Raw genomic sequence first — 27,947 nt, forward strand, 5'->3', positions numbered from 1 at the left:
ATATATATATGTATATATATATATATATATATATATATATATATATATATATATATATATATATATATATATATATATATATATATATATGATATATTATGGATTACGAGGGTCATTGGATAGCGTGCTTTATTTTTAAGTGAATAATCTTAGCCTTGTAAAACCCTTGTAAGCCCACAAACAGAATAATTAGAGAATAATTAATAATTGGAAAGGTCACCAAGTGAAAGTGTGTTTCTTAACATTAGTTTATTACTTACACACACACAACAGGGTGGATTTAACAGGGAAAATTTGGGTACTCACTAAAATAACAAATGGAAAAGGAACACAACAGCAATGACTGAGTGAATGACAATGCATTAAATTCACGAATACTGGCCACTTGCAGGTGGACTGTAAGCCAAATTGGCAATGAGTTTCTATCCACCTCAGTATGAGTGGAATCTACAGGCAATTGGGAACACAGAGTCATGGCTTTGTAGGTAACTATATTGATAACACTCCTGGAAATGAGACAATTCCAGATCAGACTACTACCGAGTTACTACCTCTCTATAAATGAGTTAATACAAAGATTGGAGGGAATTCCTTTACTCTACTTACTTCTGAGCAAGTTGCGAGAATTATGTTATGCACTGTTCAAGGAATTGGTATAGCAAATAGCTGTTCATGTCGAAGAGACAAAGAATTTACTTGAGCGTTGAAATGCGAGGGAGAGATGATAAAAAACGAGTCAGAGAAAAAGACACTGACCAACCAATTTCCCTTCTGCGGCACGTACCTTCATTGCTTCCTGTTATTACTTGCACACACACAACCTTATGTCGATGTGATCCAAGTCTGGGAATGGCAATCAATCCAGTGTGGAAAAAATGTGAGTTTCACAGTCACCCCGGCTCACAGTTGATGGAGGCTGCTGTCGCATTATAAAGCCTCGTATGTTGTCTGGGGCATTGCTTCAGGCTGGAAGGTTGGCGCTTACCTGGGAATTAAGGGAAGAGGTCTTGGGCCAGTAAAAGGTGGAAAACTCAACTGGAGATTAATTGGATCTGGAGATTAAGACAGGGAAAACAGCTACCTGCCCCCAAGTGTGTTCCTTTGGGACACATAAAGCCCATCCCTTGAAGAGGGTGAGACTGTTAATGGCTAAAATTCTCCTCTCACTCCTCTCACTCATAAGGTTCTTAAGAGTTAGCGATCCTGCGGTGATAACCATAAAAGCTCCCCCTTTAAGCGGACATTCCACTCCCTTTCTGGCGTGAAGGTTTGCACTAGTGAGCCACTGGGAATAGTCTGAGCTATACCCTAGCTTATCCCCTTAGGAGTGAGCTTGCTAGCTAACTTAACTTAATGCCCCTAACACTAGCATAAAGGGTGTCTGCGTTTATTTAAAGGTACTGTCTGTGGACTAAAATGTAACTGGCAATGGTATTGACTCAGGGTCATAAAAGAGCTAACTGAATTTCACACAGAACTAAGCTAACACAGGACCAAATGATACCTAGCTACATGCAGAGCATAATTGAAATTACAAAAGATTAATTTGATCTATGACATAATGTGCATGTACATGAAGTATGTTAATAATACAAGTTTATCAGCATGAGAATATCGAAATATACATGAGTTAGTTACTCTATGATACATGCTACAAACTGAAATAAATTTCAACAAGATGTAATAAAAGAATGCAACAAAATGCTAAGATGGCCAGGACATGCTCTTCAGCTTGTTGGGCTAAAGAACAGACTTAGCAAAGTACAAAATAATTTCTTCAAAACAAGAATACTGATTAAGGTAGGAGACAGCCCTAGACATCCTTTCTGGATCAGGGGCTAGGATTGCTCTATTAAGATGAGGCACTGTTACAGCTATGTGATATGAGTGCCATAAGAGCACGATGGCTGTAGTGACTACCTGAATCTCCTACGCTCCCCACTTCATTTCCTCCTTGCTTTCCTTTGCACATTAGGCTTAGGTGTCCTAGCTGGAACCTGGCATGCAGCTCCAGTGGAGGTTGAGAAGACCCTGGGGCCAGGTCTGAGCCCACAATACCACTACTTAGACCTGGAGTGGCTGTGGATGTTCCGTCATCTGGCGAAACAGGCACTGAGTTGGCTACGGCCCCGGCTGCTGCGACAACCTGGACAGTGGTGGTGCCAACTTGTTCTGCTAGCTTTTGCTGTATGGCCACCACGTTGGTAACCAGCTTAAACAGGACTTCTTTCATAGATTCGTCCACCAGAGGCTTGTCTACTGGCGACTGTGATGAAGTAGAAGAGGTGGATGTAGGTGCGAGGGGCTCGCAGGTTACAAGGACCAACTTGGGTTGTGAGGCCACGCTGGGGGACGAGCTTCCGCTGAGGTCAGGGGAATCCGGAAAAGACTTACTAAATTTCGGGCTGGCTCTCAGCTGGACACTGGTAGCAGGGCCAGACCTGTAGATGAGAGGGGGGCGGCCCAGGTTGGGATCTCCTGAAGGGAGATTTGCATCGTGCACTGGCACGGGCACTAAGGCAGGCTCAGGTACTGGATTCAGAGAGGAGACATCAACGGCCTCAGGACCAAGAGTGCTGGACGTCCATGTTTGTACACTTTGAAAAGAACCAGAATTTGGTTCTGTGGGGGCTCAACGACCAGACTGGTCGGAGTACTATGCTGGCCAGGCATAGACACTGGCTGCGGCTCAACAACAAGGCCGGAATGAACAGCTGCGGCGGACGGAAATGCCCACAGGGTAGGACCCTTGACTGACCCGGACAGGGAATGAGGAGGTGGGGTCCTGTCCTAGGAGGAGGTCATAACCTCCAGGAATATGGTCAGCTACTCCTACTGTACAAATCCTACTTTTGTGTGGTATAGTGACCCTCAATCAGACCTTCGGGAGTGTCAGCCTCCAATTATCAATGCCTTCAATACTTACAGGCTTGCTTTATTCAATAATGGGCCCAAAGGGGACTGTCTCGCCTAATAAGGGAGATTTGAGCGCCAGTGTCTTCAAGAGCTGAGACCTGTTGAGTGCAATAACCACCACGAGGGGGTGCAGCATAAATAGTGCCCACAACTGGGGTCCTAAAGAGGATGGCTGAGTGGCTGCTAGAGCAATAGTTGTTGGAGGTTTATATCTGGGGCAATCCTTAAAATTTGAGGAATACAACAAACCTTAGTGTAATCTTTACGAGGAGTGGTTACAGTGTGAGTAAGATGGGAGTACTGACTGGAGGGGGCATTGACATGGCTCCCCCTTTAGCTTTGCACTTGGCTTCTAAATGCCCTACCTTTTTACACTTAGTACACACAAGTGGATTAGAAGATGGTCAGTTTATTGAGCGGACTGATAGAGCAGTGGGGTCAGGAGGAACTAGTGTCTATTTGAAGTGCTGGAGGCTGAATGGTACGTCTCGTATGCATCAGCCATGTGGCAGCACTCAGTGAATAATTAGGGCTGCTTCTCGTCAACGTATAAAGCCAAGGGTCCGGGGCATTGCTTCAGGCTGCAAGGTCGGTGCATACCTGGGAATTAAGGAAAGAGGTCTCGGGCCAGTAAAAGATGGAAAACTCAGTGGAAGATTAATTGAATCTGGAGATTAAGACAGGGAAAATAGCTACCTACCCCCAAGTGCGTTCCTTTGGGACACATAAACCCCATCTCTTGAAGAGGTGAGACTGTTAATGGCTAAAACTCTCCTCTCACTCCTAGGTTTGTGGGCCTGTCTGTACCCCCTGCTCTGTGGTATTTTCCCCATAAGGTTCTTAAGAGTTAGCAATCCAGCGGCGATAACTGTAAAAATATATATACGAGTATATATAAAACTTAGTGGATAGGTCTATGTTACCTCTGGAATAAATCCAAATATGCATAGCTTCGAATCCACACCGGGCAGATGCCCTTATCAAAAATAATTACCCTTTTGGGTGCTATTCCCAAGCTCAAGGGAATTCGATATTTTAAGAGTATGTGTGGCTTAACATGTGAGAACATAAAAAAGTCTCATGTGAATCAGTGACAAACCTACAGCATATATGCACACATATATATATATATATATATATATATATATATATATATATATATATATATATATATATATATATATATATATATGTGTATATGTATATATATATATGTATATATGTGTGTATGTATATTTTACATATGATTGTTCAAGATGTTTTGCTCTTTAAAATGTTGTCAAGCAAATTGCATGCATTGGAATTGAAGACCACAAAAAGACTCGGCTACAAAAAGACTCGGTTTTACAAACAACCATCGCACACAGAGGCAGCTTTTCAGGTGAGGATTAACTTAGGTATTTGATAAACCAACGAATGGCAAAGGACTTTAACAGGGATTACTGAGACGTATAGTTGCTCTTGTAAATCTCCTTCGAACATCTTGTGTAGAATGAGGTCAAGAGTGTATTGACCTAGGCTTAAATTGGTATTATTTTCCTTTGCAAGCTGTGCTGATACAGACTTGGAGATTTCTGGAAACGATATTTTTATATCTTGTTAAATTTTTATGTGATTTTTCACTTAGGTGCACGAAACGAGCGTTGTTCTTTTGTCCAGTGCTAAATGAATGTCAACGTTGACTAATTCAGACATTTGAATCCTTACTTGTCTGGTCCGAATAAAGTGAATCACAGTCCATATTATTATTATTATTATTATTATTATTATTATTATTATTATTATTATTATTATTCAGAAGATGAACCCTATTCATGTGAAACAAATCCACAGGGGCCATTGACTTGAAATTCAAGCTTCCAAAGCAAAGAATATGTTGTTCATTAGAGAGAAAGAAAACGGGATTTTGTAACTTCTCTTTCCGGGTATAGTACAAACTGTTACAATAACCTTGGCAAGAGGGGTTTCATCTCCTCTACACTACTCTGCCACTAAAAGATTCCGAAGACATTTCCCCGCTTTTAAAACCCTGCCTTAGACGCTCTTCAAAGCTTAACCTCATACTACTGTAATTACAGGGTACTAACCCGGCATATATCCACCCATTCCGAGGTGCTTATGCACTAAACATGGCGGAAGCTCCTTGGGACGCCGTGTTTAGTACTAGCCCCTCGCGGATCAAAGTATTATATACACCCATTTCTGTATTGTGCGGTCGACAAATTATTATATTAATAAACGATACCTTCGTGCGACCGTTTACATTACTTAGCCTGAGTTTACCCTGGACTTTGACAGGCGGACAAATATCGGGGTTAATACCTAATTACGGAAGGTAGGCTTGAGAGGGTAAACTAGACGATAATCACCTTCACATTCATCTTTTCATTGTAGGAACAAGGATGAACACCCACGACAGAAAGCGGCCACGACATTATCTGATTCACATGCCTACACACAAAGCTTATCAGAAGCTTATCGATCCCCTCTGCACACTTGATCACTATATTAGCCGCTTCGTAGCCCCTTACGCACACTGGGCCACTAATGATTTTCTTGCATACTCTTGTTTGATAATAATAACGATAATTTTCCTTGTTTAATAGTAACTATTTTTAGTTTTTCGTAAAAGAACACTATTGTGCTGGCTTTGTATGTCCGTCCGCACTTTTTCTATCTGCCCTCAGATCTTAAGAACTACTGAGGCTAAAGGGCTGCTAATTGGTATGTTGATCACCCACCCTCCAGTCCTCAAACACCAAATTGCAGACCTCTAGCCTCAGTGGTTTTGATTTTATTTCAGGTTAAAGTTAACATATGATAATCGTGCGTCTGGCAGCTATATAGGACAGGCCACCACCGTGGATAAAGTTTCATGGGCCGCGGCTCATATAGCATTACACCGAGACCACCGAAAGATAGATCTCTTTTCCGTGGCCTTGATTACACGCTGTACAGCAAACTCGATTGCGCCGAAGTGTGCCGAAGACACTTCGGCGCATTTTTTACTTGTTTTTAATAATACCTCTGCTACAGGACAAAACGTTCAAAACTGAGCCTAAAATCTCCCTATCAAGATATTCACAGATGATATCGAACCAGTCTGGCATTTTCTTCTTTTAAAACCTCCAAAGCGCACGTAGTAAGGCAACAAAGGGAGTTGACAAAGGGCGTTAACCCCATCATTATTCAGAAGGATATGATCAACGAATGTTGCCTGTCCTCACGCCAAGTACCTTTGCATTAAGTAAAAGAAGAAAGTGCCTGACTATGTTCATATCCTCTTTTAATATCCTGATTAGATGTCTATAGGTCAACTCTCGCAAGGTTTAAGTCCTACTGGAGAAGTAATAAGACAAATTAGAGGACGATATATAAAATCAACTCTTGATGTTGATGTTTCTTTTATTGTCATTATCTTGATTGTGCGTAAAGAATTTATTATCCGGCAAAACACTAGTCCACAGACAGTTATATAAACAGAAAGTTCTTTAGTGGTTATGTCAGAATTTGTAACGTGGGAAGAAGATAATTTTTTCATACTTAAAAGTGCTTTGATATTAGCAAATTCCGAGTAGAAAAGACATGGCCAAGAATGCTGTCCTCACACACACTGTTAGTCGACTGTGGTGAATCGCAGGCACGGTAAAAGGCTCGGGTCCAGCAGCCACGTCCCAGTATGCTTATGAAAGCCTCCCTCTGTAGATAGTGTGTAGTTGAAAACTCACAAGAGCACGCGTGCATTCACGCACACCCTCTCTGTATGTTTGTTTGTATGTAGCGAGTTGATGTGTGAGTATTTATTAGAAAACAACAATAATAACTTGTTGCTGGTGGACTTCCTGGTTATCTTGATTAATCGTTTGTGTGTATCACTTTAGCATTACTTCGCTCTAGTCAGAAAAGTTATTTGGATGATTAAATAGAGAAAATGAATGATCTGTCTGAGACCAAACTGACAAAAAAAGCTTCAACAAAAGAAAAAAAGAGGGAGGAGAATCAAATTGTTGTGACAGGGAATAGGGGGCGAGGCTTTTGTTAGCGAGGCTGTAAAGAGGCGGCCAGGAATCGGGTGCGGGAGGGAGGCGGAGGTGGGTATGAGTGTGGCAGCTACCACATGTTTACCTGGGCCCATCACCTGCGGTTTACTAAATCCCTACCTGGCAACTTCGAAGGCTTCCCGCCCCCCACGGCCTTTACTTAATTCTTAATTGTTCGATTACAATGTAGCTGTTCTTATATGAAAGTTTAAAATTCTGCCCTTTGAAAACGTCCGTTGTACATTCTAAAACTGTAAAGTAATTAGGAAGCTAATGAAACTTGACAATTATAGGACAATTTGATTAGCGACTGAATTCGGGCGAGACGTTATTCCGACTCGTCTCAGTATCTAGTGTCATTAATACCATTCTCTTGTTTTGATGCTGCTACAAATAGCTAATTTCCGAATAGCCATGGCGTTAAATGGAAGAGTTATTAATAAATATTCGTTAACTGGCAACTACGGAATGCGAGAGATCGTGAGATGGCAGCAGCCGGAGGGAAAACACGCCAGAGTCCGTCTCCGTCAGTGTTGGTCTGTTAGGCCGCTTGAGAGGATCGAAGGTTACTGCTCCTGAGCTCTGTGTTCTATCACTCGTTTAAACTTGCATTTCTAGTGTTCGTTTGATTATTTTGTGTGGGACAAGTTTTCAGTAGTGCTCAAAATTACTTTTTACTTCACATTTCATCTTAAGTATACCTTATTTTTTTTCTTGATGTCATAAACTTTTCATAAGTTTGACGAACTTTTGGGAGACTTATGACTTCGAGAATTCCCAGCGTGCAGTTTTCGTTTATGATGTGTTTATTAAGTTGATTGTGTTTCATTAAGTTTCGTCTGGACACAGTTTGGATTTATTTAAGGAAGTATATTAAGTTTCATTTTTGTTGTATACAGTCATGTATTTGTCCTAGGTACTATGGTTTATGTTTTGTATGGGAAGTTTAATAGGCTAATGCGTTCTTGTTAAATATTTTGTTTTATTGGAATACCGTTTAATTGTTAATAATGATGATATAACAATGTCCAGTCTGATAGGCATTTTATATACCAAGGGTCTTCACTTCGGTCAGAGATAGTTATCCAACCCAGTTTTCTTTAACACTGGCTCTTGGGATGATAGGCTTAGTAGAAGTTAGGCAAGTTTGCCGTTTAGGCTTAGATGGGAGATTTAATTTATATTCGGGTGGCTTACAATTACTGGAGGGCTATCAGACACAGCTTAAGTAATTTGTTCCCAATATTATGCCAACAGTTATTCTCATGTCATGGATAAGGCTCCCATAAAAATCTATGTAAGAGACCTAAACCGGTTTTCGGACATAGGCCTACTAAGACAATATTAACCCTGATATCTTGTGCAGCCAAGGTTTCCATGTCTACCATTTACACGACATTACAAATCTAAAAGTATTCGTGTAAAAAAAACGTGTCAACCCAAGATTCCTTGGGTAATTAAGTAATGTAAAGGTTTAATTTTTGCGGTGCATTGTCAAGTTTCCACGATATATATACATCGTAATAATTTTAGTAACACAGAGAGGTACAATTCATGCACTGACATACTAGGCCTAAGAGTTGTAGGTAGTCTTGTATCATTGCTGTAATTATCGTTTTGTATCCGAACTTAGGAAACCTGACATGATGAATCTCAAGACGTACAGATACGCGCTTTTATATTACCACCTTTAATATTTATGGACCTGAAGAAGACAGCTTGTTTATACGGGTTTTATGGCATTTAATAGTTGTTAGTTTTCCCAGCTCTTATTTGTATACATTCGTATTTGAGACGATGTCTGCATAATTTTGAAGTTGAGAAAGGGGAAAATGATACAGTACGTACTTGTACCTAATTTTTTTTTTTTCATATAAAACTTGACCTCCCTGCAACAAAAGCAATATGATTTGAGTTATTGTATTCCTCTTCCATGTTGGTTTGTTCCATGCGAATGTGTGTGTACCCTAATAGATAGTAATACACATGTGAGAACAAGCCTTCTCGTTGTCGTCATTAAGCATGCAGTACTTCATATTTATTCAAGAGAAAAACTGGTGTTAGTAGCCATTAGTCACATTGCTGAATCAAGGACACATCTATATAAATGGTCATTATATATATATATATATATATATATATATATATATATATATATATATATATATATATATATATATATATATATATATTATATATATTTTGTGTGTAACCTATATATATATATATATATATATATATATATATATATATATATATATATATATATATATATAATTGTAATTTACGGGTTCAGTTGTCTTACAGTGAAATTTTCATACAACTGGCCACGCGAATTTCTCACTAAATATATAACACTAATTCGAATGTTTGTATAGGTTTACAAAGTGACCATTCATGTTGATGTTTAGTTTGGAAATTCACCGAATTCGTCGAGAAAAAGGAACAGTAATATATATATTTTTAGTTATTCAGTTAGTATTATATTGCACAGAATTATTTAAGAATATTTAGGAGGTTTCTTCTGAAATACTATAACTTATCATCGTACTGACACTCGTGAAGTAAAACTGGAGTAATTATTAGCTTGGAGATTCTAATAATCACAGATTTGCTTGAACTAGGGTAGTTATAATAGTTATTAGTTTAAAATATGTATACTAAAATTTACCAGTTTAGTGAATCGTATATACCTAGATTCCTTAGTTTATATTAGCCTAACTGCAGCACGAATTGGAGAGTTATTTAGTCAAACAGTAAGTTCAAACTTATTTGTTGAATTGAGTGTAGAGTGCTTATTAATTAAAATGCCCAAGGAAGTATTAATATCTGTTATTTTTTTCTGTGTTCGGTTTCTTGTAGCGCATATCTCGAAAGAGCAAAATAGAAAGATAGCATATATTTCTTATCTCACTTCGTTCGGAAGATTCTTTGTTTTGTGTCAACTGTAACCGATTAGTTTCAGATTTTCCGCTGATAAAGATAACGTTTAATATAACGAGCCCAGCGTAAAATAACGTCTAGTACATTTCCGTTAGGAAACCAGACTCCATACTGATCTGAACAGTCCCCAAAGCTACAGTGGCCTTGTTATCGCACAAAGTAATTTGTTGTATGCGCCAAGTGAAGTTCTGAAAACGTTTTCTCCTCAGTCGGCCTCTGTATTAGCACCTTCATGACAATGAGTCTCTGCAGCTATTAACGTAGGCATCACTTCCCTATAAATGTTTTTGGAAGAGTATTTGTGATTTTGGCGTGGAGTAAGTGTTTAGTTTCTGTTTACTTTTTGATGGTCGCTGACGCATTGTGTAAAGAATTGCTTTTATATTCACAAATTACTCGGTATGCAATAAAACTCACTCAGAAGACAGTTTAAAACGCGTCTCTCTTTCTGATGACAATGCCCTCTTTATACAGGCATACAAAGAAACGTGTTCGTTTATTTGCTAAGGTTAAAAGATAAGGCAACAGTCATGCTTTATAACGCAATGGAAAATAAAGGACAAATTCATCAATGGGTTTAAAAGAAATGAACGGAGATTTTGCGGTCACGTCTGTGCGTATTGGATCGGGAACACGGAATTCTCCGTTCCCGCTAAATGAAGTCAGTCCTTCATCGATTTTAAATTCCTTCACAGGACGAAAATAAACGTCGTAACTTGCTTAAGAAGAAGGATGAAGATTAATTTGTATGCTAGTTTAAATAAAGTATTATTAGAAAGAGAGACACGTTCCGAATTGGCTTTTGAGTGAGTTTTGTATTACACCGAGATATAAAACCGTTGATGACAGTGTGAATGCCGTTCAAAGATACATTTTCACGCTATTTGTGGCGAATTGATTCAGTTGTTTGTATAGTCGCTGCATTCGTTATGTCAGTGGCGTTCGTCATCTTAAAAAGAAATTATTTTGCTTTATTTCTTGGTGATCATTTATTTTTCCTGGTACTGTATTTTTGGTGTAAATATCAATTCTAGAAGTAACTCTCATTATCCACAGTAATCATCATTTTTAGAGGTAACTCTCATTATCCACAATTCTTTCCGAATTGAAAAAGCTCCACCTCCGTTCAATAGCCAGGCGTCGTCGGCGACGTGATGAATCGAACAAATCCGGACCGAAAGAGCCCTAAAGATGTTATTGCATGATTATAAATATCAGCGGCATCATCAATAGGTGCATGTTATCTTTCCCCCTACTCGCGTAACCTTGGTTACCGGTTGTCATTTTTTGGCCGTCAGCCGCGGTAGGATTCGTCGTAATCGGATACTTCGCTGCGATGCATTTTTTCCCCTCTTTCTTTTACGCATTATCAGCCTTTTGATAACGGGGGTTTTGTGAGCTTTTTTTTTTTATTTCCGTTCAATTAGATGCATTTTTATTCTGTATATTCTTACTTGTTGTTTCAGGATTTCCATAGCTCTGTTTCTGCTCTTACTTTTTTTTTTTTTTATTCATAAAGGATTATCTAGATACATATTCTATATTTAAGCTAGCGTATTTTCGTACTTCGGTAAAATTGCCGTGCTAGATCATTTTATACATTTTAACATAAATTGCGACATTTATGTAGTGGTTTCATTTCTATGCAGCACACATATATATATGTATGTACTGTATGTATATATATATATATATATATATATATATATATATATATATATATATATATATATATATATTATAATATATACTTGAGCATAATTTTTTTATTTTTGATGTTTTGTAGTCAGGTACTCTTGACAAACGTTTTATTTGTATTGTGAATATCACAAAACTTTTTTTACATGCACATTTTTCGGTAATGTTCAGATATCTATGGATTATGGGCGTTCAACTAATTTCTATATAGGCTGTGCACCTAACATTCCATTCCAGAGTCTCCGTTGTCCTTTTACAGATATATGTATTCCCGCTCAACGTATGCATTTATATACCACGGCGCCCAGTAAAAGTATAATTCTGATTGCTGATAAACCTTGTGAATGGCCTCAGAATAATTCTCAATAGGCTCAGTGTGGAAAGCGGCTAAGCATTATCTGCTCTTGCAGGGAACTCAGATTCAGTCATTAGCGATCGCACGAGAACTGCGGGCGGTAGACCGATCCCACGATGATTTGGTAAAGATATTTTAAGGAATCTACCTCCGTACAGAAAGCTTTTCCCTGCTTCATGAACAATACGAAGACCTTAGACTGGATGTCTGAATAAACTGGTATATGCATACCGAGCATACCATTGACCTATCCGTGCACAGTGATAAGTTCCCCCCTTTTTTTTTTACTACTGGGATAAAGGTCAGACGCATGTGACGCCGTGATAACAATTAATACTGGCTTTGTACACCATAGACGTGTGAGATACCTCTAGCATTAACACCAAAGCCATATTCGGCAATCGTTTAGTGTACTGCTGATTGAGTTTTTACTGCCGTTGTTGTTTTGGTTCAACATTTCCAAACAATAACACAGCTTTGCTCTAGGAACGGAAGTATTCTCGTTATCACGAAACAAAGTGAATGGTGCAGTGGATGTAATGGAGAGAGAGAGAGAGAGAGAGAGAGAATCGTAAGTCACGGATTTCATTTACGGGGCGTTGGAATGTTGTGCTGCAATACCGTTTAACTGAGTATTTATTGATCTCTCTGTTATGAGGTGCCTTAATCAATGGGATATTTACCATTTAACAAACAGAACTGAACTAAGCAATATATATATATATATATATATATATATATATATATATATATATATATATATATATATACATACATACATACATATATATACATACTGTATATATACGTAAGTGTGTATCTGAAACATGCTCTTGTGTTCATTATTTCCATATCTGTATATATATATATATATATATATATATATATATATATATATATATATATATATATATATATAAATATACATCGTAATTATTATTATAGTTTTTATACTTGTCATAGTGTGTTTTATATATATATATATATATATATATATATATATATATATATATATATATATATATATATGTTTTATATACATATATTGTATAGTGTGTATACACGCTCGTAATTATTATTATAGTTTATTTCTACTTGTCGGTAGTGAGTTGATTACATGTATGTCAGTTAATGGTGTCTGGAGTGATAATTGAAACCAAAAGTTGCAATTCTAATTCGAGAGCTAGTTTGAATCTTAGCGTTCAGAACATAAACCGTCTAGAATGCAGAAATAACAATAATTCGCTCGTGGAAATCCTATACCGGAGTCGAAACAGACACGCCACGCCGCCCAAAAACAGAACAGACGGAAAAGAAAGGAGAGTGAGACAGACAGTGCTGTTGATAAGGGTCTGTTGAAAAAGTGAGGGAAAAACCATGAATCCCTCGTTCTAGCTTAAAATGTGATCTGAAATCGTGTAAAAATAAGAATTAGAAACTAGATCCATGATCGCCCGCCCGCTGTTTTTCGAAACCACTTCGAAAATGTATCGGCCTTTCGAAAAATTCGGCATCAGTGGTGGCAGAATAAATGCACAGCTTTTTACAGGATTCGAATTAATGAGTGTGCTTGTAAAAACCTTATATTTATGACTTTTTATGTATTTGCGCAAAGCGCGGCGGTGTCATCTTCGAAATTCTCGTAGAAGTGTTGTTCGCCGGAGAGTGGGTGTGTACAGGCTTCTCTAGACCTTCTTTTTATATATTTATTTTATACTCTATTATATTTGATGCAAAATGACATATTTATTATTAGATAATAGAAAAATTATTGAAGAGTATCAATTTTTTTTCGTCTTTGGTAAGTCCACTTTAATTGCGATTCGTAGTCACGATTATTTTTTCTTGTGGGAGGGGTTGTGACATTCTTCAGAAATTAATGAAGGCTAGTCGATAATTTCAGAGTTGCTCTGTGTCTCTACTCGGATATTCTGGGGTTTAGAAACGCATTTAGCTCTTTGTCATTCGATTTAATCATCACATTTCTGGTGTCGCCTTTTGTGAGGGATTTTTCCAACCGCACGAAATACAAGGTGTCATTGATAGCACTAATTGATTGCAGTGAAGCGAATTAATTATGGATGGGCCTGAAACAAGTTAAAGTTGGAACGATCATACTCATGTTTTTTAAGCCATTAGAGAAGTTACACGTAGCTCTTATCAAAGACCTATAATGATCGTTTGGTTGACAAATCACGTGAGTGACGAGGTCAGCCGATGGTCTGTTATTTATAGACCTTCCTACCATTACTGATTGGAATGGTTTATATTGCATCTTGCTTTTCTTATGTAAGTCAGGTCGGAAAGATTCCTCCCCCCCACCCCTTCCTTTTTTGTTATACCTTCTCTGTGAGTATTTGCATATAGCGATGTTTCTTTGTTTCTGTGCTTTTGTCGAGTCGCGTCAGGAAGTTATCGATTTTTTTGTGTTCCTTTGCATCTAGTGCTTTTGCGTGAAATTGATTTAGATATGTTTGTTGTCGCTTGAGATATCGACAGGAAAAGCATAGGAGGAGGAAGGAAGAATTGTGGGGTTAGCGGAAGCGATAAACCTATTTTCGTAAAGGGTGAAAGGTTATGAGTCTGAACAAAAACAACAGCATGCAGCGAGTTCCAATGATTGTCGGTCACTGAATAGTGCAGTCCGAAAATAACCGATTTCAGACACACGCACATACTTATATATATATATATATATATATATATATATATATATATATATATATATATATATATATATATATATATATATATATATATATATATATATATATATATATATATTATGCTGTATATATATATATATATATTATATATATATATATATATATATATATGTATATATATATATATATCACTTTTGCTGTAGATAATACCTTGAGTTATCAACATAATGAGGTACTTACTTCAAAGCAACTTAACTCTCTCTCTCTCTCTCTCTCTCTCTCTCCTGGGAGACACATTTTTAAATATATCAGCGATATGAACAAGCTCAATTATTGATAATACAGCAGACATTCCAGATTTTACAACTTATTAAAAAACTAGGAAAACTGAAGAGGAAAAACTGATGATTAGAAACTGCTATATATATATATATATATATATATATATATATATATATATATATATATATATATATATATATATATATATCATGCAGTTTATAATCCTTAGTTTTCTTCCTCAGTTTTCCTAGTTTTTTAATACGTTGTAAAATCTGGAATGTCTGTTATAGCTTTAATAGCCCTAATTGTACTTGTTCATATCACTGATATAATTAAAATGTGTCTCGTAGGAGAGAGAGAGAGAGAGAGAGAGAGAGAGAGAGAGAGAGAGTTAATTTCCGTTGCTTTGAAGTAACCTGTACCTCATCATGTGGAAAACTCAAGGTATTAACTACTGCAATAAGTGATAGTTTCCCAATGCAAACTTTTCTCTCGTTGTTAAGTTTATTTTTAATGAATAGAGTATCGTGCAAACATTATTCTTTTGAGCGGGCTTTACGGTTCAAGTAAAACTGTGAACATTGTTACTCCAAAAATTTGAGGAATTCGGAGTACCTTTTCACTTAAGGCCATCATTGATCAGAGGTGGGCTGTGGATTTATGTAAAGATGAAACTGATTTTTTTGGCTATATAACGATAATAAGTAGTCATTAGGCTAGCCAACGCCCATGTCGAAATTAGAGATGGCAAGTAATAATTATTTACCCTCGAGGCTGTTGTAGTTGTTGATGTTCTACGAAAAAAATGTCTGATGGATAATTTTTTCTGTGACAAAGATGAGAGGACATGTGAGGAATAAGAATGAAAAGTTAGAAAGTAGAAAAAGATGGCTTTGTTGAACCAACATTCTCGCTATAATGCATATTTGATATGGACAGATGCTGTAGAAATGCCCTGTATATGCAAGTGGTGTATGAGTATTCTTTTTATGGTCATGATGCGTTTATGAGCATGTGGAATTTTTTCAGATAAGGGGATCATGCTTGATTTATCAACAACAAAATGTTTTGACAGTTACAGCTGTCATTTTTCAAGGCCACCCACTGTTAGGGGGGAGGTGTGTCATTGCTGGAAAAGTAACAAAGTAATCATGCAAACGGAAAAAAAAAGAAGTAGCGAAGCTGGAGCGTCCTAGTTCCTTTTCCATTTTATTGCAACTATACTGACAATAAATAACTCACTAGTTTAACAATAAACTTTTCCCATTGTCACTTGGAATGTTTACATGCACACTGAGGCACTTGCGAAAGAAGAAGGGGTATTGTGCTGTGACAGGTCTCAACAACATCCAAGATGTATTTGTTTATTTTTTCTTCCGCTGAAAAACATAATGAAAATCATTATCTCACAAAAACAAAATTATACATATCTAAATTTATATTTAAGGATAATATTTGAAGGCTTTAAGTTCTTCAACTGTCAGTTGTCCGTTGTGTGAATGTTTTCATAAAGCAGAAATTGTCTATTTTTTTTTTTACTATTTTGTATCATAAATAGCTTTATTTTTTGTCAGCTTTATGCAAATACTCATATATATAATTTTATTGCCCAGTTTTTACGTTTTTCTTCTTCATTGCCCCAGTCCATTTCAAATTTACATGGGTGTAAATTTGGGAGTTGAAACTCACCTCGATTTTCTTCCTACAGTAGTTTCCGTTGAACCTGACCTTTTCCGACTCTTCGTCAGTTTCACAGCATTATTATTTTGTTATCGTGAATAAGTTATTTTGTATCTTTAAAAGAACAACAACTCCAAAGTTTTGTATTTATCAATGTACGTATGCATTTATGCGCCAGCAACATCCGAGTCTAAGTGCAAATTTTCTCCATTATTTCATCCCATTTTAAGGGTTTTATACCAGTAGACTGAGTCGTAATCATGTTTGTTGTCTTTGTTATTGACGTTGATGCTTTTTCTGTTTTACCAGTCTTTATTTCGAGGTTCTATACGATTTCAGTTTTACGCTGGCGACGAGTAATTACGAAAATCTGTTGCTAGAGAACTGATAAATGTGCCGTTGTGTATTTAAAAGAACTGATGGTATATTTCTTGTCCGTGTGAGGTAGTGTTATTGTATATATATAATTGCTTTTATGCACATTGTAGTCTTGAAGCGAAGTAGGTGTTTACCGGAAGGGGATGCGCGAGAATAAAGTCTTTTTATTAGTTGTCTGTAAAAGAAAACTATTGAGATGGCTTTGTCAGTACGTCCGCACTTTTTCTGTCCGCCCTCAGATCTTAAAAATGACTGAGGCTTGAGGGCTGCAAATTGGTGTGCTGATCATCCACCTTCCAATCATCAAACATACCAAATTGCAGCCCTCTAGCCTCAGCATTCATTTTATTTAAGGTTGAAAACCACAATGGTACGACTGGCAACGCTATTGGACAGGCCACCACCGGTCCGTGGGTGAAGGTTTCATGGGCCGCAGCTCATACGCCATTATACAGAGGCCACCGAAAGGTAGATCTATTTTCGGTACAGAAAACGACTAGGCCGAAGAGACTTCGGCACATTTTTTACTCGTTTCCTTTGCACACAGACGCCTGTGCCAAGGGGAGCGAATTTTACCGAAGGCTGGTTCAGCGTGTCCAGTGATATGTCTGCGCGTGCAATTGTGTATGTTTAGATAGGCGTTTTGTTAGGCACTCAGTGTATATATTACATGCATCTGTATTTACATCGTGTGAGGTATTGTTCATAGACGGAAATTAAATGCAAGGAAGACTCCCTCATATTTTATCCATTTAACTTTTATTCTGTTAACTTGAGACTTAATTTTGTATTCTGTTTTCGAGGTGATCATCATTTCAGCTACATATTTGATGTCAGGTTTCGTTATGTCTATAACAACTCTAAATGTCGTTAGTTTCTGGTTAATATTAGAAATTTTTTACTATTGTTTCTTTTGTTGAAACTAAGATAAAAATCGACAAGGGGCTTGCCGCTATTTTCGGTTATGTCTTTATTGTACTATTGACCAGCTACTTTGTCTATTTTTCAATTTAAAGGAGATAGTTTGTGTTATTTTTGGATATGTATTCATTTTAGTCGATGTACAGTATATTGTAGTATTCGGTCAATATAATGGAGGCATACTTCTGAGTATTTATTTGATCACATTTGTTGGTCGTGTTGTATTTGACCTTTTTTTCCATTTTAATGGAGAAAATTCTTTCACTTTTTATGTATTAGACCAAGTAGAAATGTACTTTTAACTTGATCGCTCATTTTCAGTAAACACATTCAGTAACGTTTTTTTTATTGCCTATTAATGATCAACTAACCTTTTCTAACTTAGAAGTATTTTAATTTACTGAAAACAAGCTTAGCAGCGTTCCAAAGCAGGTTTTCACAAAACACGGGATCTGCTTCGAATGGCGTCAAAGCCTACGTGGTATAGCGATTATTTATTGTTTTAAAAATTTGACCCAGAGGGAGCTGCGACACGTATTTTTCTCATTGCCATTGTTCGTTTTTACTGAAGCACTTTACTTCTTGTGACGAGAAGTAAAAGTCATATATATATATATATATATATATATATATATATATATATATATATATATATATATATATATATATATATATATATATATATATATATATATATATACATATACATACATACATACATACATATTTGTGATTTCCAGAGGTTTTCATGGAAACTGCTGGAAATATATGTAGGCTATAGGCGCCATTTAAACCACCAGTTTTGATGCTTGGCGTTTTATCAAAAAAATTTGGAAGCTGGTAGAATTTTCAGATGCCGTTTTGATTAACTGCAGTGTTATGCAACATATGACATAAGGTGTGAATGTCTGGGTACCGACACATGCACGTACACACTTAAAGATTATGTATACAGGATGTCGTTAGAGACCGCAGTTTGATGGCAAATTAATTTCCTGGGGTCCAGTACCCGCTGTAGGTTACCCCGAAAGCAAACGTATTAGGAAACCTTATATAACGTTGTCTTTTGGTCCTTTTAAAATTGAATCTTTCTGGTTTTTCCAAAAGCAGCACATTGTTCTGTATGACTGCTTCAAATTGATTTCCATTTTTGTTTTGTTTAAATTTGCTCAGTCGTGCGCATCTGGCATGAGGTAATGAATAAAATAACAGGTACGCTGCATGGAAGTCACAAACTCAAGGGTCAATCAGTTTGGTTAATCCTTCATCTCATTCAACTCTGGAATGAGGACTTTTCTTGCTACTTTTTTTTTTATTCCCAGGCCCTTTTCCAGAAGCTGGTCTGCCATCACGCAAGGGGTGGAGTCCATTCACACACACACACACACACATCTTTCTGTAGCAATCAAGTTTTTATTTTTTATTTTATTTTGATTTATTTTTCTTTAATTTGGGCCGGGGTTGGGGGCGGGTTGCCGCAAATATGTCCTCGGTCTCCGGACTGTGATGCAAAACCTTTCATACCAGTATCCTTATTAACATTTGACGTGATTTCTGACACCCAGCCTATGTGCGGAGAAGCAGCAGGAAAGTTTAATTTATTTACATTTGCTTTAATTTATGATTGGATTTGTAGCATTTTCGGACCCTAACATTTTCTGCAATAATTTTGTCTTTTACTGATCCTTTCATATACCTCTCTTGCAGCTATTTTATTCTCTAGCGCATTTTCCCTTTAAGCTTCTGCAATTGATTTTTCAAGTAGATTATGTTTATTTCATTAATTTTAAGCAAGAATTCTTATCTTTGCATTTTTCCTTGACGGTGTGCGTTAATTTTAGCAGTTTTATTTTCTGGAATAAAATTGCAATTTTCCGCCGTTTTCTCACATTAATTTTTAGTCTTGTCCCTGTTTCTTGTATGTGAGTTTTAGTTATTTGTTTGATGTTTTCACCTTTAATGAACTCATATTGCAATTATTTATCTGTACAATGAAAATACACGCCAAATAGATTCTACCTTCAGCCGTTTTTCCTTTGGTTTCATTACATTTTTCGGTGTATGATTTTAAGAAATTATATATCCAAGCAACCTTTCAGATCACAGACATATTCAGGATGCTGTATGCTAGAAATAAATCCTAAAAGATTCTGCCGCAGACAAACTTAACACCTTATATTGTACTCAAGCCGAGAAGTGTCAAGTCGCAAGAATCAGTGGGTGTACGCATACAAAAGTACTTTCTTATATGTCGTTCCTGCGTGTAAAAATGAGGAACAAAACTACGGAAGTCATCCTATTTTTAGCCTCACTCTGCAGCATGTAATATTTTTCATTCAGAAAATGAGGTTCTGGGAATATTTTTCCGCGAAACTCGAGCTTCTCTGCACCTTCGAGATCGTTCTCTACAAACTTGCAAAATGTCAGCCCTTTGTCTTAATTCGTCTTCGAATTTAAAGTGTTTTACTGAATTCTCTCCGCTTTATCATTTTTGAACATTTCAAATAATGTTATAACGAAGGAAACATTTCGCAGAATGAACTTCTACCCTATCATTGCCAATACCTCAGCTTAATATTGCAAAGATATGCTGCCCGCAAACAGTCATTTCAAAATGTTCTCAATAAGACTGAAAGAAGAAAAAAACCAGTCTCTCTGTGGCAAGAAATAAAGATTAGGTTATCTTTAATAAGAAATGACCACAAAGATAAAAGTGAAAAGTGCAACCCCTCCGCCAATAACGCAAATGAATAGATATAAAAAAAACTTTGGTCAAAGGAATAATAATAATAATACCCTGTGTAACATTGGCAATTAAGTAAATACGACATTTATCCAATCAGTTAATTTAACGAACCGAACTTCAAATGGGGAGGGAGAGAGAGCGGGAGAGGGAGATATGGAGAGAGAGAATTATGTTTTCTTCTTAAAGGGTTCGAGCATCGGCTGATACATTTCATATAAAGTTGCTTTGTCCATCTGTTTATTCCTGTTGTCTGCGATTATTATATAAATAAAATGCATCAGTCAGGAAACAAAGGTATGCCATTTAATGTTTTGACTTTTCGTCGTCCTTTTGATATTTGTTCATGTACAGAAATAGGTGAATATGTACTATGCGCACGTATTTACTATACGTACATCCATTTTTATGATATTGATTAGTAGGTACCTATCATATTTTTATATATGCAAGCGCCATGTATGAGTGCATAGATGGTTGGGTACATTTACAATTAGATGTCTGAGTGTATTTGTTGTGCCGTACTCTCTTTTCCTCTCCATGTCCAGATGTCTTCAGCGAACCAATCCATTTTTCTAACGCGTGGCAGTCCCCCCTCTTTTTTTTTTACCACAGTTTTTTCTCGATCTTCCATGCTTCGAGCGATCCTATTTTATATAAACGCACGAGAAAACTGTCAGAACATCATCAGTTTATTTTTTTTTTTCCTCTCCTCGTGCGTGAACATTTTCATTTCCGTCACAAGAGAACTTCTTAACTACAGTAGTCTTTTCAGTGGCGGTGCGGGGTACTGGAGGGCATTCTTTTTTGAAGCCAGATGTTTGTCCCTGTGTGAAACATTCATCGCAACGATCTAAATTTTCAGGCCGGTTTGATGCAGAATAGATTACAAATGGGAGAAATCACTTATTGTCATGAAGCTACGCCATGTATTTCATCACAAAACAGCCTATCAATTACGAATTGAGCTGGGGAATGCGAGATCAGTTATAATTTGTTTTACAAATATGTTTAAGATTTTTAATTTTTTGTAAATAACTGTTCAGTATTTTAATAAAATGGTTGTTTTTATATATGACAGGATTCCATATATTAAATTATGTGAAATTTTGAACGTCGTTAACTTTTGTTATTGTTTGACATTATAAGTTTTTTGCCTGTTTAAAACTAATGAATTGTATGAGTAAGAAAATAATGGTAATATCGAGTAAATATTTTTCAGCATGAGATTAATTTTTAGTGACAGTTAGAATGGTAAATAATCCTTTTAATTAAATTTGAATGTTTATCAAAATAGTTTGCAGTATGCAGATATGTAAAAAGAGCTGTTATTATTCGATATCTCGTATTGAAGTACTTTTCACCAGCGTAAAATTAACACAGTAATAGAAATTAACGGTAGGACAGAATAGGCTATGTCATTTCTCTTTAGTAATAGAAATTAACGGTAGGACAGAATATGTAATTTCTCTTTAAATTTTTTTTTCTGCGATACCTAAAACATTTAACGTATTTTAACAGCGGAAATTTGGGTTGCATAGTAATGAGTAATGTTGAGGAAATTATTTTTCTGTAAAATTTGTAATAGTAAATATTCTGTTTTGGACGTCCATGAACTTGGAAGCAGATTTGTTTGTGAAATTAACCAGTCGATTAGTTTTGTATTGACCAGAAATAATTTACCCTAAGTCTTCTTTGTTATTTAATATATATATATATATATATATATATATATATATATATATATATATATATATATATTATATATATTATATATATATATATCGGATATCGGTTTCCAAGGCAAACGTGTAGCGGCAGTGCATGTAAGCTTTACTTCCTCATTGTTAGGAAAGGTTGATTGTGACAACTTTGGCTTTTACTTATTCTTCATTTTATAGTGTTTTGCTTCGTAGCGAAAACTGTCTTATTATTATTATTATTATTATTATTATTATTATTATTATTATTATTATTATTATTATTATTATTATTATTCTTTTCCCTTGCCGCAAAAAGTGACGACAGAATTCAAATTGTTGTACAAGGGCGTCTTTCTTTAAAATAGGTAAAATAGAATATGGACATGATTTATTGAAATTCAGTACTTCCTGAATGCTAGTAATGCTAAGCAAAAGAAGTAGGTAAAGCCAAAATGGTCTTTTGCCTTTCGCCACGCTACAGATGAAAACAACCACCGGTATATTGATTAAATATTATTTTCAATATACAGTATATGCTCTACGAACAGTGTGCCTATATCGTCGAAAATGAGGGTAACATTTCTACTGCGCAATGTCAGATATCAGTAGCAATCGGCACCTACTGATAGCAATAAACTATACATCACTTGAAGGGTTATTTATCGTTGTTTTCTATGGAGCAAAAAGTTTAAATATCCCTGTTAATTTTTGGTAATTATCTTTATATGATAGTGTAGAAATATTTGTTTTCGGCTCACTTCAACACACTGTTTCTGCATTTTATTTCTGTCATTTTGCTGTTTTGAAGATGCTGCTGTAAATAGCAGCTGTTTAACTTTCAAATTGACAGCAAAATGAGCGTCTTAGCATGAAAACTAAGTTTACATTGACGGATCAAACCCCGTAGGCGTGGGGTGGAGTTAGTGCCGTCAGTGCACCGCAGCGTCCCTCCGGCCCCTAGCTGCAACCCCCCCCCCCTTTTTTTTTTTTACTGTATCTCCGTTCATATTTTCTTTCTTCCATTTTACTTTCCACCTTCTAACAATTGATTCGTAGTACAACTACGATGTTTTTCTCCTGTTACACCTTTCAAACCTAACTGTCAATTTCCGTTTCAGCGCTGAATGACCTAATAGGTCCCAGCGCATGGACTTTGGCCTTAATTCTATATTCTATTCTTTTCTCGTGACCGATCAAAGAACTATATCGTTAAGCAAGTACTGATTTTTCATATTTTTTCTTGTCTTTCACTGGAGATAAGTATCATTAACTAAATATTATTTTCGTTTTGCATAGTGCGAAAAACTAAAAAAAAAACTAATATATATATGTATATATATATGTGAGTGTGTCGTGTGTCTATATATATATATATATATATATATATATATATATATATATATATATATATATATATATATATATATGCGGATATTTTTTGGAAAAGTATGGTTATTTTAATTTTTTTGAACTTCAGTCTTTCTGTATGACATTTAATTTTTCGTTTTACTCCTATGAATATGCTGCCTCGAATTACAGCTATTCAGCATTGAAATTATATCAGACCTTTAAAATTAATTTACACAGGCCAGGCAAAGAGAAGTATAGCCAAGCGGAAAGTCGGTCAGCGAGAGGTGGGCATACCGCAGCCGTGGTTTTGCCCATTAAAAAATCTTTAGGGTATCCATTACTTTTTTATATATGGGAATAAGAATAAGATCCTTTGAATATTTACGCGTGAAATTGTTATTTTTTATTTTTTCTGGTGATATATGTATCTGTTGCCCTTATTATTGCTCTATGCATTTGTTTACATTTTCTGTGTATTTTTTTTGTGTTAGCTCATTTTAAATTTTGGAGGAGTGCACGTGTTAATTTAGAGCATGATAATATCGCATCTCTTTTACCATTAAAAAATCTTTACAGGCTTTCAGTAAGACACTGTGGAATGGTGTCCCTTTTTAATTTCTTTTTCATTGGATATTTCTTTTTCTGGCAATTTTTATCATCCTTTTTGTACTTAAGGAAATTTGCTATTTACATTACGTATCAGTGCATGAATTAGGATAGTGAGATTAACTGCATTGACGGCGCTAACTAGGTCGAAAATCAGACGGCCGACTATATTATTTAGGTTTAATACACCAGTAGGGAAATAACACACGCGCACTCCGGAAGTAATGTTGATTTGTTATTCCTTTGGTACACATATGGTTGGGCGAAATATTCGGGAAAGCAACCGGCTTTATAGATTATTTGGTACCCGCCGTTCAAACGTATGCGCGTTCACTGTGACAGGATTGCATTTATAATTAGATTCTTAGGAAATTCAGTAGTTTCTCTATTGTACTCCGTATTATGTAAAGAGTGTAATTTAGTATTATTATTATTATTATTATTATTATTATTATTATTATTGTTGTTGTTGTTGCTTTTGAATGCTGAATATTAAAACAAGTTTTATCAGTTCCAAAAGAGTTCAAAGAAGTTAGATCCAGTAGGGGGTTGTGCCGACAGTGCACCTCGCGCGGTGCGCTGTAGGCATTACTTAAGGTTCTTTGTAATATCCCTTCGGCCCCTTGCTGCAACTCTTTTTATTCCTTTTACTCTACATCCGTCCATATTCTCTTTCTTCCACCTTGCTGTCCACTCTCTCCTTACACTTGTTTCAACATTAATTTCAGCGCAGAATGAACTCATCGGCCCCAACTCTTGGCCTTTGGAACGACAAGAAAAATGCGTTTGATAGTCGCATATTTATAAGAGTATATAACGAGGCGGCGAGTAAGAGGCAGATTCAAGGTATTCTGATTTATTGACACAAAATATTTTGACAGGGGGCGTAAAAGTAGCATTTGACATTATGGAAAAACAGAGGGACGCCTACATACAGTCAGATGTGTTTTCTCACACCTGAAGAATGATTAACAGTTCTGTATACAATTTAGGAAGAGATTTCAAATATACATGTGGTTGGAAAGCTTGCAGTGCCTTACATACATTAGTAATTATAGTTCTAACAAGGACATAAAGTATCTTCTGAAAAATGCATTAAAGATCGTTTGAATCAGGCGCACTGGATCTGTTTCCTGAGAGTACTCGGTGCGTCATGTAGTTTTGTTTTGAAGCGAGGCCGAAGGGAGGCAGGGCTTGCATGTGTCTATTTTTATGAATGCACACTTTGCTCTTTTAAGGTCTTCAGGGGTGTATTCTTTTCTTGCTATGCTGTATGTTGTCTTCGCAAGGATGATATTGTACAGTGCTCTACGGACATCTGGAAAAGTCGTGGGCTCTGTCATGCTTTGAAAAATATCTGCCAGTATTGTCAGCGCTTAGCTGTAGAGTGCTTCTGCCGGCAATGCGTTGAATGCTGTGTGCAGGGCTGTTCTTAATCACAGCAAGACCCACGGTAATTCCTTTCTCCAATTCCCGCTTTGACATCTGGTGGTCAGTGCTGATTTGAGGGAGTGGTGCAGCCGCTCCACCTTGCTGTTCACTTCTAGGTTGTGTGCTGTTGTGTGAATGACTTTTGTCCCGAGGTTGGCGGCGAGGGAGCTCCATAAGGTGGAGGTGAAGTTAGCTCCTCTGTCGCTTGTTATGTACCACAGTGCTCCATGCCTGCTGACCAAGTCTATTAGTGCTTTCACACAACTCTCTGCTGTCTGTGCCTTACTGGTATTGCTTCTGGCCACCTGGTGTTCCTGTCGATGATTGTGAAGAGGTACCTGGAGTTCTCCCATCCCTATCTCTGTGTGCCTCTTTATTTTTGATGTTTGGCATGAGAGGCATTCTCTTGCCCACATTTTGATATTTGCCTTCATCCCCACCAGATGTACTGCTCTGACAAGGTTTAGGCAGTGGATCTGCCTAATAGGTGGGACAGGTTGTTGGCAAAGTTAAAGGCTTTCTTTCTCAACCCTAACAGTAGGTATGGGCAAGGGCGTCCGGTATGCATATTGCAGGCGAAGGTCGTCTCTCCATCATTGATGGATAGGTTGCTCCACGTAAGAGCGGGGTTCTCCTGCCGAAGTTGCTGTAGCTCCACATCATCCTTCTGAGCCGATGCTATATCGGGATATGATATCCCGGACGGTGTTGATGGAGTTTCGGGAAAGGGCCACGATGTTGGAAGAGCCCTTTAAGTATCTGATGGTGCAAGAGTGTTCTGCTGTTGATGATAGGTGACACTGCTGTCTTGCTGACCACCCATCTCCGCTTTTGGTGAAGGCGTGTACCAGCGGTTGATGGTCCGTCTGCACCACGAATTGTCGTCCTCCTAGCATGTGTCGGAAGTGGTGGATGGCTCTGTGGACTGCCAGTAACTCTTGGTCGAACGTGGAGTACTTTTGTTCTTTTGGCAATGGCGGCGTCAGTCCACTCCGGGGTCACCAGTATAACAAGGCGGCAAGTAAGAGGCAGATTCAAGGTTTTCTGTTTTTTGACGCAAAATCTCTGACAGGTCAAGAACTCTAGCGAGCGTAAAAGTAGCATTTGACATTAGGGAAAAACAGAGGGATGTCTGTATACAGTCAGATGTGTTTTCTCACACCTGAAGAATGGTTAACAATTCTATATACAATTTAGGAAGATTTCAAATACATATGGTTGGAAAGTTTGCAATGCCTTACATACATTAGTAATTATAGTTCTAACAAGGACATAAAGTATCTTCTGAAAAATGCATTAAAGATCGTTTGAATCAGGAGCACTGGATCTGTGTTTCCTGCGTCATATAGATTTTGTTGTGAAGCGAGGATTCCGTGAGGGTCCCGGCGACAGATCTGGACCTCACGAGTATATGTGCAGAGAGAAAGACTGGTAAAGAGATATGTTATTTGCCCGTTCCCCTGCTCATTTCAGATGATAAATCACACGAAGAGTTACTTGGAAAAGAAAGGAAATAATGAAAACAAACTGATAATATACAGAATGTCCACCTTGCGGCGTCGGCGGGCTGTCTATAGGCTACGCAAGGTGCTTAAGTGGTACAGAACGATGTAAGTTGTACAGAACGATTTAGGTCACAAGTGTTTCCCTCTCGGCCTTGTTTGTTCTTTTCTGGCCACACTGTTCCGTTTTGGTTGTGTTGTTTTTTTTTTGCTTAGCCTACCTGGTATCTTGTTCCTCTCTGGGTCCCCCCTCTTTTTTTTTCTTTTCTTATCCGGGCATGTTCTTTGTTCCGTTCTGATTGTATTATTTTCTTTTTCTTTACGAATTGCTCCTTTTTCTTCACTGGTTATATTGTTCGTTTTCGTCCTTCTGTTTAGATTTGGTATGGCTGAGTTAAGCTGTTATCTTGCTCTTTTCTTCCGCCTGCTTTTTTATTTGAATTTGCTCTTTCTTCTTTTCAGATTATGATAGTCTCTCTGACTACTTTTTTTATTCTCTGTAGTGTTAATGTATGTTTTTCTGTCTAATTTACATTGTCTTTGCTATTCAGGTTTTTGTTTTTGTGGTTCCTTAAGCTTTTTTCTGTCCAAGTTTCATATTCTCTGTTTTGTTTTAGTCGCTTTCTTTGCATTTGTTTCTTTTCCTCATTTGCTTAGATATATTATTTTCCTCGCTTTCATAACGTTGAAATGAATTCTGTTGGGTTGTTCTTTGTTCTGCTAAATTTTACAG

At 36.9% G+C, this 27,947-nt stretch overlaps 1 protein-coding gene across 1 annotated transcript in view; it reads left to right on the forward strand.

Moving 5' to 3' along the window:
- The first annotated feature begins 7,462 nt into the window (after nucleotides 1-7,462).
- Nucleotides 7,463-27,947, forward strand: part of LOC136837409 (uncharacterized) — a 535,398-nt gene continuing 514,913 nt past the window's right edge. The window contains exon 1 of the mRNA XM_067102190.1: nucleotides 7,463-7,521. The gene's annotated coding sequence lies outside the window, so the exon portion shown is untranslated. The remainder of the gene's footprint in view (nucleotides 7,522-27,947) is intronic.

The sequence above is a fragment of the Macrobrachium rosenbergii genome, chromosome 59 (assembly GCF_040412425.1).
Source record: "Macrobrachium rosenbergii isolate ZJJX-2024 chromosome 59, ASM4041242v1, whole genome shotgun sequence".
In the NCBI taxonomy this organism is placed as follows: Eukaryota; Metazoa; Arthropoda; class Malacostraca; order Decapoda; family Palaemonidae; genus Macrobrachium; species Macrobrachium rosenbergii.